This window comes from Notothenia rossii, assembly GCF_949606895.1.
Source record: "Notothenia rossii genome assembly, chromosome: 6".
Classification (NCBI taxonomy): domain Eukaryota; kingdom Metazoa; phylum Chordata; class Actinopteri; order Perciformes; family Nototheniidae; genus Notothenia; species Notothenia rossii.
In genome coordinates, this window is record NC_136909.1 from 87,692,518 (window position 1) to 87,705,729 (window position 13,212).

Here is a 13,212-nt window from a genome sequence, read left to right on the forward strand (position 1 = left end):
TGTGGATTTGTTTTATTAAAACATTTCCCTTTTTGCAACATGGAGTCAAATGCTTCAATATTGTGTCATGAGACACTACTACACCACATTTCAAATAGATATAACCCATGAAATAATATTATGGGATTGAGATTGTGAAATCTAACAAGTACCTTTGTGTTAATCTGAACAATAAACTGGACTGGTCGGATCACTGCTGCTATCTACAAGAAGAGACAGAGCAGACTGTATCTGCTGAGGAGACAGGTATTTTGGAGTGCAGGGGGCACTACTTCAGACCTTCCATGACTCTGTGATGGCATAAGCAATCTTTTATGCTCTGGTCTGTTGGGGCTGCAACATCTCGGCTGCTGTCATGAAAGTTACATGTAGTTTGGTAACAGCACCAGAATGGACAGGGTGTGCAGACACAGGAGAGCCGAGTCAAGGGTAAAGGAGCTTTGCATTAATTGTATTTATATTGACCCGAATCATTACGTGTTGATAGAAATCAACACGTAATGAAACCCCACGGTTTGATGATTGATAGGTGTGAGAGCTGTCTTTCATTTTGACACACAGAACAATGGGGGCTATCCACCCTTATCCACAATGTAAAGTCATTCACACAGTCTCTTCCCTCTTCTCTCTGTGAGGAGCAGCAGGTTCAGCTTTCAGAACAAAGTAACAACAAACTAAAATGGCATTCATTTTTTTAAATATGTCGTGGAGTAATAGATTTATTTATTTTTCTTCTCAAGAGAGAACCAGAATGTGTATTTTATGTTAGTATTTCAAAAAATCTCCTGGGGGACAATCCCCCCAGACCCCCCTGCAGGGGTTGGGTTTTCAGCATTTCAACTCTTTCACCTGTGGGGAAATTGCTGGATTGGCTCCAGGTCGCCCTTTTTATTTACTACAAGACAAATGTGCCTTTTTATTTCCTACAGTTCAATTTGGATTGAGACAGGGAAATAATCTAAACCTCACGCGTGGCGTTTCACTGTCAAGGGGAGCGTGTATGTAATTACATTGCAAATACTGACTTGAGCCACACCACTGTATGGGTTAGCCCTACCACAGATTACCCAACACAAATACTCTGGAGCCACAGTTTGCGGTCTACTATGACAGAGAAGAGCCTGACAGTTTGTCTGTACTCAGCATTGAATCAAAACGCACCATAGCTTTAAATCTTAATAAGTTTGTGAGGCTTTCTGCTGAAGAAGATGGTGATCGCCACATTCAGCTGTTATAGGCAACTTGATGCTCTGCTCACGGATGAGTCGATGAGAATAACAAACTGTTAAGATGATGACCTTACGTGTAACCACTTTGATTTAACTAGGCCAGTAGGTAAGGACTCTCCACTGGATCATAACTGCAGCGATGTATGTTTTAGCTGAATACACGTTTTTTAACCCTAACTGATGCAGTTAGTCACTTCTTTAATGTTTGTTCTCTTTTATGTAAAGTCAAGGTTGTTACAGTTTGCAATGAAGTTGTGCGGCGCTGAACTGTTCTTTTGATTATTTTGATTTATGATAGTAATTACTTGTCTTTCAAATTTGAAGGAGGGTGAGCCAGCATCTTGAGGAACGTTCATCATTAACTCCTCCAAAAATATAGTTTATTTAATAATAACACTGAATATGTGAATCATAACAGTGATTGAAAGCAGATAGGAATAATATGATTGTTAATATTTTCATATTCATACAGACACACATCGATGAGACAGTTAATTAATGTACTTATTGCAGCAGTCTGCATATTTGGTACCCCTGCTGGTCTAAGAGTGAAACCAACTCATTCAGTTAAAATTCATTAAATTATGTCTGCCACCTTATATATTTATATTTATGGCTTTACTGATGTGCCACAATAATGTCACCTAATGATATTGAGTTAAAATATAAATATTGTGGCTTTCCAAGTTAACATTGATTGATATGACTGCGATTAAATCAGCATATACTTCTGCCAGGGGATGCCACACCTGAAATTCTCCTGCCACCCTCTTGCCACCCCATGAATATTTTTCTAGATCCTCCCCTGAGAGGGTGATGAGCATAAGTTTCACTTTCCTTTTTTATTTCAATTCCAACTTTGGTCATGAAGAATATGTTTCTCTGTTGTCCACGTTCATAAAGCATAAAGCAACAGCATCAGAGCACGGTGCAGATTCTCGAGATGAGTTTACAGTAGTCCGTTGTTCATACATCTAGTTTTAAAGACCCCCATCGAGCTCAGTTTATAACTCAAACCCTGAACACCTCTGACCGAGAGGAATGAAAAGTTATCACTCTCACCTTAAGCGCGGCGTTTTGCTTGAGCGACCCAGGGATCGGGTCGGCAGACAGGAGACTTGGCGTGCGTCTCCAAACAGTTCCGAGAGTGTCCGACTCAGAGGCACACTGGCCCGGATGCGTCTATCGTTATTCCAACCCAGTTTAGATGTAACAACTCCCACTTCCGCATTACGCAAGGATCGACGTAGCTCTATGCCAGGGGTCACCAACCTTTTTTAGGACGAGGGCTACTTTCAAAAAATAAAACAAGTCGGGGGCTACTTTTACTCCTCTTTTTTTTGTTTTTTGCAGTGTATATATTTAGCACATTTGAACATTATTGTATGCTTACCTTTAACCTTTGTGCGCTTTTTGGGTCTGTGGGACCCGTTTTCAGTGTTTACTAAAATAACATGTATGCAATTTAATTATTTTAACCTGCTTTATTTTGGGGGGGGGACCTCAAATCCTCCAGGGGAATTTTTTTTTTAAATGTTGAAATGAAATGCATCAATCTAGAGCACAAAATGAATTGATGGATACAGCTCTCAACACTCATATGAAAGGGAGTTGTATACTTTTCAATAATCCAAACATCTTTAGGATATGATCACAACCAATAACAAATCATTTCAACTTGTTTATTCTTATCTTATGTTACTTAGTTAGCATTCTATCTTTTCATTTATGCATATTTGGCTAATCACTCCCCTTTTAAACTTTTTTTTTTAAGGAAATTACGCCATGTGTATGTGTGCGTCAAGTGCAATAAATATATATACAAGTTGCAACACACACACAGTAAAACTCTGCCCCTCATGTGTGGTATCGGCTGGCATGATAGGCTGTTCAATGGGGCTGATGTGTAGATTCTGCCAGAAGGAAAATCAGCGGGGAGGTGCCGCAAATCAAGCAAGAACGTGATTGGTCGATATTCATTGTGGGGGTGGGGGGAGGAGGGGTGTTAGATAGATATAGAGTTGTAGTAAGTAGATAGGGTTCGCTATGATTGAGGTTTCGTTTATGCATAGGGTAGGTTCTTTTAATTACATTTTCTTTTTTGTTTTGTGTATTTTATACATTTTGGATTTCCTTGGCGAGCTATTTTTAGAACATGCCCGGCGGGCGACTCACGTTGCCCCTGCGGGCGACTAAGTGCCCGCGGGCACCGTGTTGGCTACCCCTGCTCTATGCGATAGCGTCATAGACATGGCACACCTGCAAAATCTGAACCTGACAAGCAAAATACCGTCCTTATAAAAACTGCATAACATACAATATAATAGTGCTCCTTTGTCAATATGACTGACGACCACACTTATGCAGTGCTGAGGTAATGTTAATTCATCATTTAATATTAATTCCTGATGGATATAAGAGGGATACATTAGCAAACATCTGTAAATATAGCCTACATATAATGTTTCGTTTTTTTGTTTGTCAAGTAACATGTTAACGTTTATTTAATATTTGATAGACATTTATAATATGCTATAAATGTCTATTTTAACATTAATAACGTATTTCTTTACATAAAAGTGCTTTCCAGAGGTGTAAGAAGTGATAAGATCTTGTACTTGAGTAAAGGTACAAGTTCCAGAGTGTAGAAATACTCAAGTATAAGTACTAAAGTATTAGCATCAGTATAAGTACTAAAGTATTAGCATCAGAAGAGTACCTGAATAACTATAGGCTCTTTTTTTTTTGCTTTCATTTCAGACCTCGTGTTTTAATGTGCTCTGGAAGCACACAGAACAATATAGAGGAGTACCCGCAGTTGAAGGTATCTGATAAGACCTATCTCTCAATACTATGATGAACATCAAATTACATTGGATGTGTTTGCTCATATCAATGCCTCACCTACACATCATCATCATCATCATCATCATCATCATCTAAACTATACCACTTAATAACAGACTTATTGTCCAGATAAAAGACAATGCATGACAAAGAATAACATGCAAGCACATGAAGTACATTTAAAGAGAATATAAACATTTTAGCATAACTATACCAATGTTTTAGGATTTTATATATATATGTTTATAAATGAATAAATGTGTGTGTATATATATAACAGTATCATTAAATAATGCTGTGTGTGTATAAATGAATGAATAAATCTGTGTGTATAAATTAATAAACACATGTGTGAGTACATATAAGTGTGTGTTTATATATATATGTTTATAAATAAATACATGTGTGTATATATATATAGGGGGCAAGTATTGAATGTCGACGAGGCATATCTCCCGAGTAGCCAACCTTTCATCCGGTTATTGTTCTCTGGCGTACAAGGGAACGGCAGTGCTGCGGGGCGCGCCGGGGGGACCGTGCGCTGAGGACATGAGCACTGGGCGTCCCGGGGGTTACCTGGCCCCACGCAGCCGCCGTTGGTTGACCTCGTCGCACTGACGGACAGGGGCTGGACTGGCGTGTCAGCCGTGTCAGGGCTACGCCTGTCCTTGGGCCCCCCTGCAACGTCATCCAACGGGAAGTTCACGGGCAAGAGGCCGAGGTTGAGCAGCGACTCGTAGGAGAGGTACATGGCCCGGACTGAGCTGCTCACGTATACCATGGAACGGCAGGATGTAAAACGCCCCCCGCTGCGGGTCGTCGAGAGCCTAGCAAAGAACGCTCCCTCGATGGCTATAGGGGAGCGGTTGGCGGCCGACAGGCTGAGGCTGACGGGTCGCAGGTCCCCCCTGCGCAAAACCGCAGGCCAGGAACTCCTCCAGAGACCAAAGGTCCGACTGCGCGCCAGTGTCCGCAACGGCGGATATTCGAGCTTCGTCGGCCGAGCCCCGGTTGCTGGTGCCATCCCTCAGCCCGACTGGCATGTCCATCGAGATGGTGATTAATGCTCGGGGGTGGTCTCTCAGCCTGGCTCGCCTCCATTCGCCTTTGGAGAAGATGTGGTGCTCGAGTCTGATAGGTGCAGGCCTGTTGATACAGCCGTGCGACGTAGGGGCGCGGCGTCGGCAATGGCTCCCGCGACGTCGGCCAGGGCGGGCTCCAGCTTGCACCGACGAGACCTGGGAGACCAGCTCCGACCCCATGGCGGCCTGTTGACTGTCGGATGACGGCTGTTGTCGCCTCTGTCGTCGGCGGGCCCTGTAGCAGCCGATGCACACCTGGTGTGGCTTAGGATTCCACCCGCGAGGCCCCTCCGTGAAGACGTTAGAGACGCTCTGACATTCCGGGCATGAGGCACGTTTATTCCGGTCCGCAGGGCTCGGGGCGGGGCTCGGGGCGGGGCTCGTCTGTGGAGTCGTCTTCAGGCGCCGGAATGACGACATGGCTGATAGGGAGGACGACGGGAGAGCATTACGGGCCATCTCTTTGTTCTCAACGAGTGCAATTACGTCGTTAACTGGCTTCACCAGGATGTCAGGTGTCCCCAGCATCTCGTGGCGTATGTCTGAGTCATAGATGCCATTGAGCAGAACATCACGGATAATGTGGTCGGTGTAGTCCACCTCCTTACCACACTCGCGTACCGCATTATATGCGCATGTCTCTGCTTTACCCCGCACTCTGGTAGCGAATGCGCGGAATGTCTCGTCGCGTTCCTGGCATAACTGAAGTAGCTCGGTGCGCAGGACGCATGTAGCGACTGGGATGACAGCTAGGGACCGCATGACTGTGATCAGGTCTGGCAAGGGTCCGGAAGCGGCGTTGGGGACGGCTTTCAACAGGCTGTCTCCAAGTACAGGCCCAGCGCACTGAAACAGCTGGAAGGGGGCCTGTGCGTCCCCTATGCCTGGGGGGGGAATACGTTCCAACGGCAGATGAACACGTTCCATTCCTCTATCGACACGCCCACATCAACTTTGGGCCGATCGAGTCTCGGGCCGTGAGGGGCTGGGGCCTGGGCTGGCGTGGCCATGACAGGCGCTGCTTGCTGGTGGCTAAATCCATGAATCGTGAATAGAGCAATGACGAGTGCTTCAGACAATTCATCGGATTCAAACTCGCAGCCGGGGACAGGGCATCCGATAACGACCATGGTGTCGTCATGAAGAAACACACTCCTCAATGGAAGTTTCGGTAATTTATTGACAAGGATGACGACACCCTGAAACAGAGTAATGCAGCAAGATAAGCTGACAAAGTATTACCTCCATGCAATTCAATCAACACAAATATATACCACGACACAGAGTATAGTAGTATAATAGTATAATATATATATAGTATAATATATAGTATAATATAATAGTGGAAACAGTTTTACATGAATGAGTGGACTCAACTCGAGGCGGAGTGAATTAACAATGTTTGAACTAAAATGGCCGCTCGGCACTACCGGGTCAGAACACGGCATAAACGGGCAGCGACAGCAGTGACGCTGCCCTCTAGTGGCCGGCGATAAACTCTTCAGAATTAATCATTTCCGTTACGTGAATATGAAGGGAAGCGCAATACATTTTTGACCATCATTTTAGACTTCAATCAGCTGTGACTTCTGGTGTTCATGCTGCCGAAATACCCGTTTCAGATCCTCGTAGCAGATATCAAGCAAGAGCGAAAGGAGAAGACCTCCATCCGCAGAAACGCGGGTACGTCCGGCCGTCTCGGCATAAGCGAACAAGCGGACCCGGCATCAGAACGGAGTCGAGGCCCCTCGATCAGCTGATCCGTGAACACGGAAGTTGCATTACGTACAAGCCAACCGCGTGCAGGCCCTCTACGCCGCATTCAATCCCTCCAGGAAATTCAACAAGCAGATAAATGACGTTTATCCGTGTTCACAGCACGTTTAGGCATGATCGGCACCCCCCTTGGGTTGGGGCAGTCCAGATAAAATAATTATATATTTAAAAAATGAATAATATAAAAGAAAGAAAGAATGCACAGGTTCTCCTTCATACTTCATATATATAACTGGTGGTGGTGCAAACTGTGCTTGCTTTAATGATCATACAATCCCCTCTATCTGGCACCTCAATAGCATACCTTAGCTAATGTCTCAGTGCACACTTTTCCGTCAAGCATAAGGAATGGATGCAATATAATCAACTCATGCTCAATGTAGTCTTGCAGCGTATGTCTCTCACAGCAATGAGTCACTCACTCGGCTCACGTTTTAATCATCTGTTGAATACCTTCATTGCATTACATTGTTCATTAAGAAGCACTTCTCCCGAATGGTTTCATCTAATTGCATCCCTGTCCTGTCATTCTCTGTTTTATAATGATTGCTTATTATGCCCTTATGCGTGTAACCACTCGTATGCCCTATCCGACCTGATATCCGCACCGTACTGGCTAATCAAAAACTGTTAAACTCCTACGGTAAGCTATGCATATAACTGGTGGTGGTGATGTATCACATCCTTCTAAGATAATGTTTTACCACATGCTATGCCTCTCTCACTTATTCCAGCAGACTGCCTGAGCGATAAGAAGTCTCGCAATAGCCAGCAGACTGACTGAGCGTCAGAAGTCTTGCAATAGCCAGCAGACTGCCTGAGCATCAGAAGTCTTGCTCCAAGCAATAGTCAGTATCACAGGGAGCGCAGCTCACCCCATCCTATTTTCATTCTCTCTCCATGAATTTTATGTTCATTCTTTTATAAATGACCTTGCGATGTCTTCAGATCCTCTCTAGTTACTGACAGATGCTGCGCCTTCTGCTGGTTCGGGGGATTTCACAATGAGCGGTTGCCCCACCAGCTTGCCATGCCCTTCATTCAACCAAATGACTCTGGATCTACAAGTCAAGCCCCTCAAGGAGTTCCCATATTCTGCTTCCAACCAAGAGCATGATTCAAAGCATACAATTCAGCTTGGTACTTTATCTTCTTCTGTCCCAACCTCCTCTGTGTACTTATGCAATAGATATAATCGTTGTTCATACATTAATTGTATTTTCATTCAAATCATGCAATCTTCAAGTGCTAAGTATTAAGCCACGCTAGAGTCCATTCATTCGCTCCTCAAGGGCCTTGAGAAGGCACGTCCTCCGCGCAATGATAAAGACTGCCTCTTAACTTTGCACCCGTGCAAAGGTTAAGGTATAAGTTCAGGCAAAGGGGTTTCACTATACATTGATAAACGTCAGATGCAGTTGTTACAGCTTTCTATGGGTTTGCTCAGGTGGCGAATACACACAGACCTCTCACCTTTTATATTCTATTATTTATAATCTCTCCCTTACTGAATTAACTTTGGAGATAAAATATACACACTGTTTTGAAACATTCACTGTCTGACAGTTCTGTTTGGGGATTCAAGGAACCCCGAATAATCATTGCTAAAACTAACACTGTTTTCTTTGTCCTTTATGTTCCATGCTGAACTTCTTGCATCATTGCCCTCTGACACATGGGTCGGCACCCCTGTTTATTGGATGGCTGCAAACCCAACGACGAGGGTTTTCCTCCAAGCTGCGTGATCTCTGCCTAAACTGCGATCTGCCACTGTTTAAGAATCTGCACAGACACAACCGCAGCTCTATATCCGCCTACCTCAACCCTGAGTATCCTGGGCCGTCGGTCATCTTCTGCCCACCAGCGCTATATCATGCCTCACAGGAATGAGATCCTTTCAGCACAAGCAACCATGAACTCTTGCAATACTCAATGATGAGTAAACGTTCACAGATGTATATCTGTAGGATTCTGTTATTGCATACCAGGTGGTTGCTGGGTTAGATTATATTTATTTCAGTATAGTATATTCCCCTCATAGCTGCATGCTTGGCGGGATTATATGTGTATATAGGTAGCATATTCCTCTCGAGGCCGCTGTGCTCGGGGAAGAATCGGCTCTGGGCTAAGTATTGAAGAAAATGTTTAAAAACTCTAGAAAATTCCAAATTCTTATAGTTTTGTCAATTACAAGGACAAATGTCAATTATAATTCAATTAGAATAATAAATACTTTACCACAACTTATATTTTTCTATCAGCATCTACTTATATAATTGTCTGTCTCTTTAAAAGTGCTTTTTAGGAACATTAAGTTTTTTTGCGCAAAATGTTAGATTATTATGAAGGTTGTTATGTGGCCCTCTGCTGGCTGGATTTGTTTTATTATTTTAATTATTAAAAACAGTTTACAGAATACTTTTCTTTTCCAGCTTCAGCTGTGTTAAAAAACATTCCTTTTTTAGTTTTGGCAGAATAAAGAAAAATAATTCCCAAAACAATCCTTCATTTTAAAATCCATGAAGACGCTTAGGAAGAAAGCCAAAACTCAGAGGCTGAAAATGCATAAGTTTGCTGCTCGGTAAACTTATTTTGTAAAGACACTGTGATTTAAGTTGAGCTGAGCATTTTAAAATCCTCTTCTGACTGATTCATTAATAAAGAGTCCTCCTGTTCAAGAAGCTTCAAACCTGATGGTAGAAAACTCCAAACACCTTCGTTCTTGCTCACTAAATGTAAACAATCTCCCCCTTCTATATTGTGTTAGCTGTAATTTAGCCTTGATTTATTTGTCAGATAGTTCAAATATTTTATATCACGGTCAACTCTTATATTTTCACTCTTTCAGTTCTGTTTTATCTGCTATTTTGAGATGTTTACATTGTATACATGTTTATTTTCTACCTTTTTTTTTATTTCTAACTATGTGCAAAACCTACCCACCTACCTACTTTCCAAAATACCTAGAAAAACATTTCCCAAATGTGGGATTAATAAAGTATATTTTAACTTATTTTAACTTCCTGCATCTGATTATCCTCGTCTCCTCTGAGATGAAAGGAGACTGAAGTAGAAGCTCTAAAGCTGCTGGAGTCATGCAGATTTAATGCAGATTGATTTACTGAATAACAATAATGAACTCACATGATCTAAGTTTGGATCCAAGGACTTTTTAAACCTCAAGAAGTTTAAATGAGCTGATGAAGCTGATTTTAGAAATACTTGCAATGCTCCACAGCAGCCACTAGATGGCGCCACATGTCTCCTGTTGTTAATAAAACTCCAACACATGCAGCAAACCTCAACATCTCTTTTGAGTTCATTCATCTCCTTTTCAAACTTTCACAAAAGAAGATTGTGCATTTTTTAAAGTATTTTAAGTTTTGTATTATAAAGTCTGAACACACTTCTGCTTCTGTGACGAAATAATTTCCTAAATTGCGATCAATAAAGTGTCTATATATCTATCTATCTCTGCATCTATATATCTATCCATCTATCTATCTATCCATCTATCTATCGATCCATCTATCTATCTATCTATCCATCCATCTATCTATCTATCTATCCATCCATCTATCTATCTATCTATCTATTTATCTATTTATATATTTATATATTTATATATTTATCTATCATTAAATCCCAAACAAGTTATATGATTTGGCCCTCTGTTTCGAGAGCGTCAAAGGGCCTTGGCGAAACCGTGCCGCGCCACACTAATTGTGCCGCATAAGCGCATATTTTCGGCTCAGTTGATGCACCCTCCGCAAGATGAGGCCCCCTCCACAAGGTGAGGCCCCACGCACTCTGCATGATCGGCCTGTAGGAAGGGACGGCCCTGGAGTTAAGTATAAAAGAGATATTGCAAAGGAGTTCAGGGGATGTAGAGTACCGGACTGTATTTAGGTTTTTAAAAAGGACAGGGATTATATTATACAGCTAAGTATTTAAGGTGAAGCTGTGCTGATCCACACTCCGGCCCAGAAGGGGGCGATACATGCACCTAGAAGCTGTTTGCCAACTGTGATTAAACATTTTTTAATCAGAGAATTAAGTTGTTCTGCTGTTGTTTTTGTTTGTTTTTCCCCAAGATGACTGGTCCACACTCCAGTTTAGTAGGGGATGGTAATGCATGTTAAGTTTCCATCTGCCAATAAACCAGAAGAAGAAGAAGAAGAAGAAGAAGAAGAAGAAGAAGAAGAAGAAGAAGAAGAAGAAGAAGTTCTTGAATGCACCTCATAGGTGAGATTTCAAAATGTCCTCAGTCACAATAACAAACAAAGTGGAGAGGAATTAAATCAATGGATTTCAAATACAAGGTAAATTTGAATGTTTATTCTCCGTTGGTTATGAACTGAAAGCCTGTAAACGAACCCATCTGGAGGCTGAAAGTGTGTTTTTTTAAAAAGAGGTTAAGGAGTGTCAAGTGGTTAATAATAAATGGTGTGTTTTTAGTTTCCTTCCTTCAGGCCTCAGTGTGTTATCAAACTACCTCAAAGTACATGCCCTTTTTAGTTATGTACTAACATTATAATCCTGCTAGTTATCAACAATTTGTAGAAATGTAATCTGATTACTTCTCTTATTATATATCTTTATTTAATACTTTTCTTTCTACAGAATCCTGTTAATCTGCCAATACATCTGTCACTGTGATGGGCAACAAGTAAAGGAAGCTACTGCTGGCACTACTTCTCTTTAGAGATCCAAATATTATTCCTATGCTGCCCCCAGGCCTTGAAATGAATCTGTTTTCAAATTAACCTCCATGAAATGAACTTTCATTTACCCTGAACACCTGTTCAAAAGTCTTGAACTGCCTCAGGTTCACAATCATTTCAACACTTTGTAAGCAGCTTTGAGATCAGGAATGGTGGAATTGGTGTTTCTGTGTATGACTTTTTACTTTAAAGAGTCCTTTCCTGCTGATGTTCAGGTATATATCAGTATGTAGTGTCTCTACTTTAAAGAGTCCTCTCTTAATGATGTTCAGGTGTATATCTGTATAGTGTCTCTACTTTAAAGAGTCCTCTCTTAATGATGTTCAGGTGTATATCAGTATGTAGTGTCTCTACTTTAAAGAGTCCTCTCCTGCTGATGTTCAGGTGTATATCAGTATGTAGTGTCTCTACTTTAAAGAGTCCTCTCCTGCTGATGTTCAGGTGTATATCAGTATGTAGTGTCTCTACTTTAAAGAGTCCTCTCCTGCTGATGTTCAGGTGTATATCAGTATGTAGTGTCTCTACTTTAAAGAGTTATCTCCTGCTGATGTTCAGGTGTATATCAGTATGTAGTGTCTCTACTTTAAAGAGGGATAAGGTGAGAAGTTCGGTCATCCGGGAGGGACTCGGAGTTGAACCGCTCCTCCTTCACGTCGAAAGGAGCCAGTTGAGGTGGTTCGGGCACCTAGTTAGGATGCCCCCTAGTTAGGATGCCACCTGGGTGCCTCCCTAGGGAGGTGTTCCAGGCACGTCCAGCTGGGAAGAGACCAAGAGGTGGACCTAGGACCAGGTGGAGGGATTATATCTCTTCTCTGGCCTGGGAGCGCCTTGGGACCCCCCAGTCAGAGCTGGTTGGTGTGGCCAGGGGAAAGAAAGTTTGGGGCTCTCTGCTGGAACTGCTACCTCCGCGACCTGACCACGGATAAGCGGGAGAAGATGGATGGACGGATGGTGTCTCTACTTTAAAGAGTCCTCTCCTGCTGGTGTTCAGGTGTATATCAGTATGTAGTGTCTCTACTTTAAAGAGTCCTCTCCTGCTGATGTTCAGGTGTATATCAGTATGTAGTGTATCTACTTTAAAGAGTCCTCTCCTGCTGATGTTCAGGTGTATATCAGTATGTAGTGTCTCTACTTTAAAGAGTCCTCTCCTGCTGATGTTCAGGTGTATATCAGTATGTAGTGTCTCTACTTTAAAGAGTCCTCTCCTGCTGATGTTCAGGTGTATATCAGTATGTAGTGTATCTGCTTTAAAGAGTCCTCTCCTGCTGATGTTCAGGTGTGTATCAGTATGTTGTGTCTCTACTTTAAAGAGTCCTCTCCTGCTGATGTTCAGGTGTATATCAGTATGTAGTGTCTCTACTTTAAAGAGTCCTCTCCTGCTGATGTTCAGGTGTATATCAATATGTAGTGTCTCTACTTTAAAGAGTCCTCTCCTGCTGATGTTCAGGTGTATATCAGTATGTAGTGTCTCTACTTTAAAGAGTCCTCTCCTGCTGATGTTCAGGTGAATATCAGTATGTAGTGACTTTGCTTTAAAGAGTCCTCTCCTGCTGA

At 42.3% G+C, this 13,212-nt stretch overlaps 1 protein-coding gene across 1 annotated transcript in view; it reads right to left on the reverse strand.

Annotated features, from left to right (window-relative positions):
• LOC307044266 (uncharacterized protein) overlaps positions 1–2,424 on the reverse strand; it is a 29,986-nt gene extending 27,562 nt beyond the window's left edge. The window contains exon 1 of the mRNA XM_079689359.1: positions 2,292–2,424. The gene's annotated coding sequence lies outside the window, so the exon portion shown is untranslated. The remainder of the gene's footprint in view (positions 1–2,291) is intronic.
• Between the last annotated feature and the right edge of the window lie 10,788 nt (positions 2,425–13,212).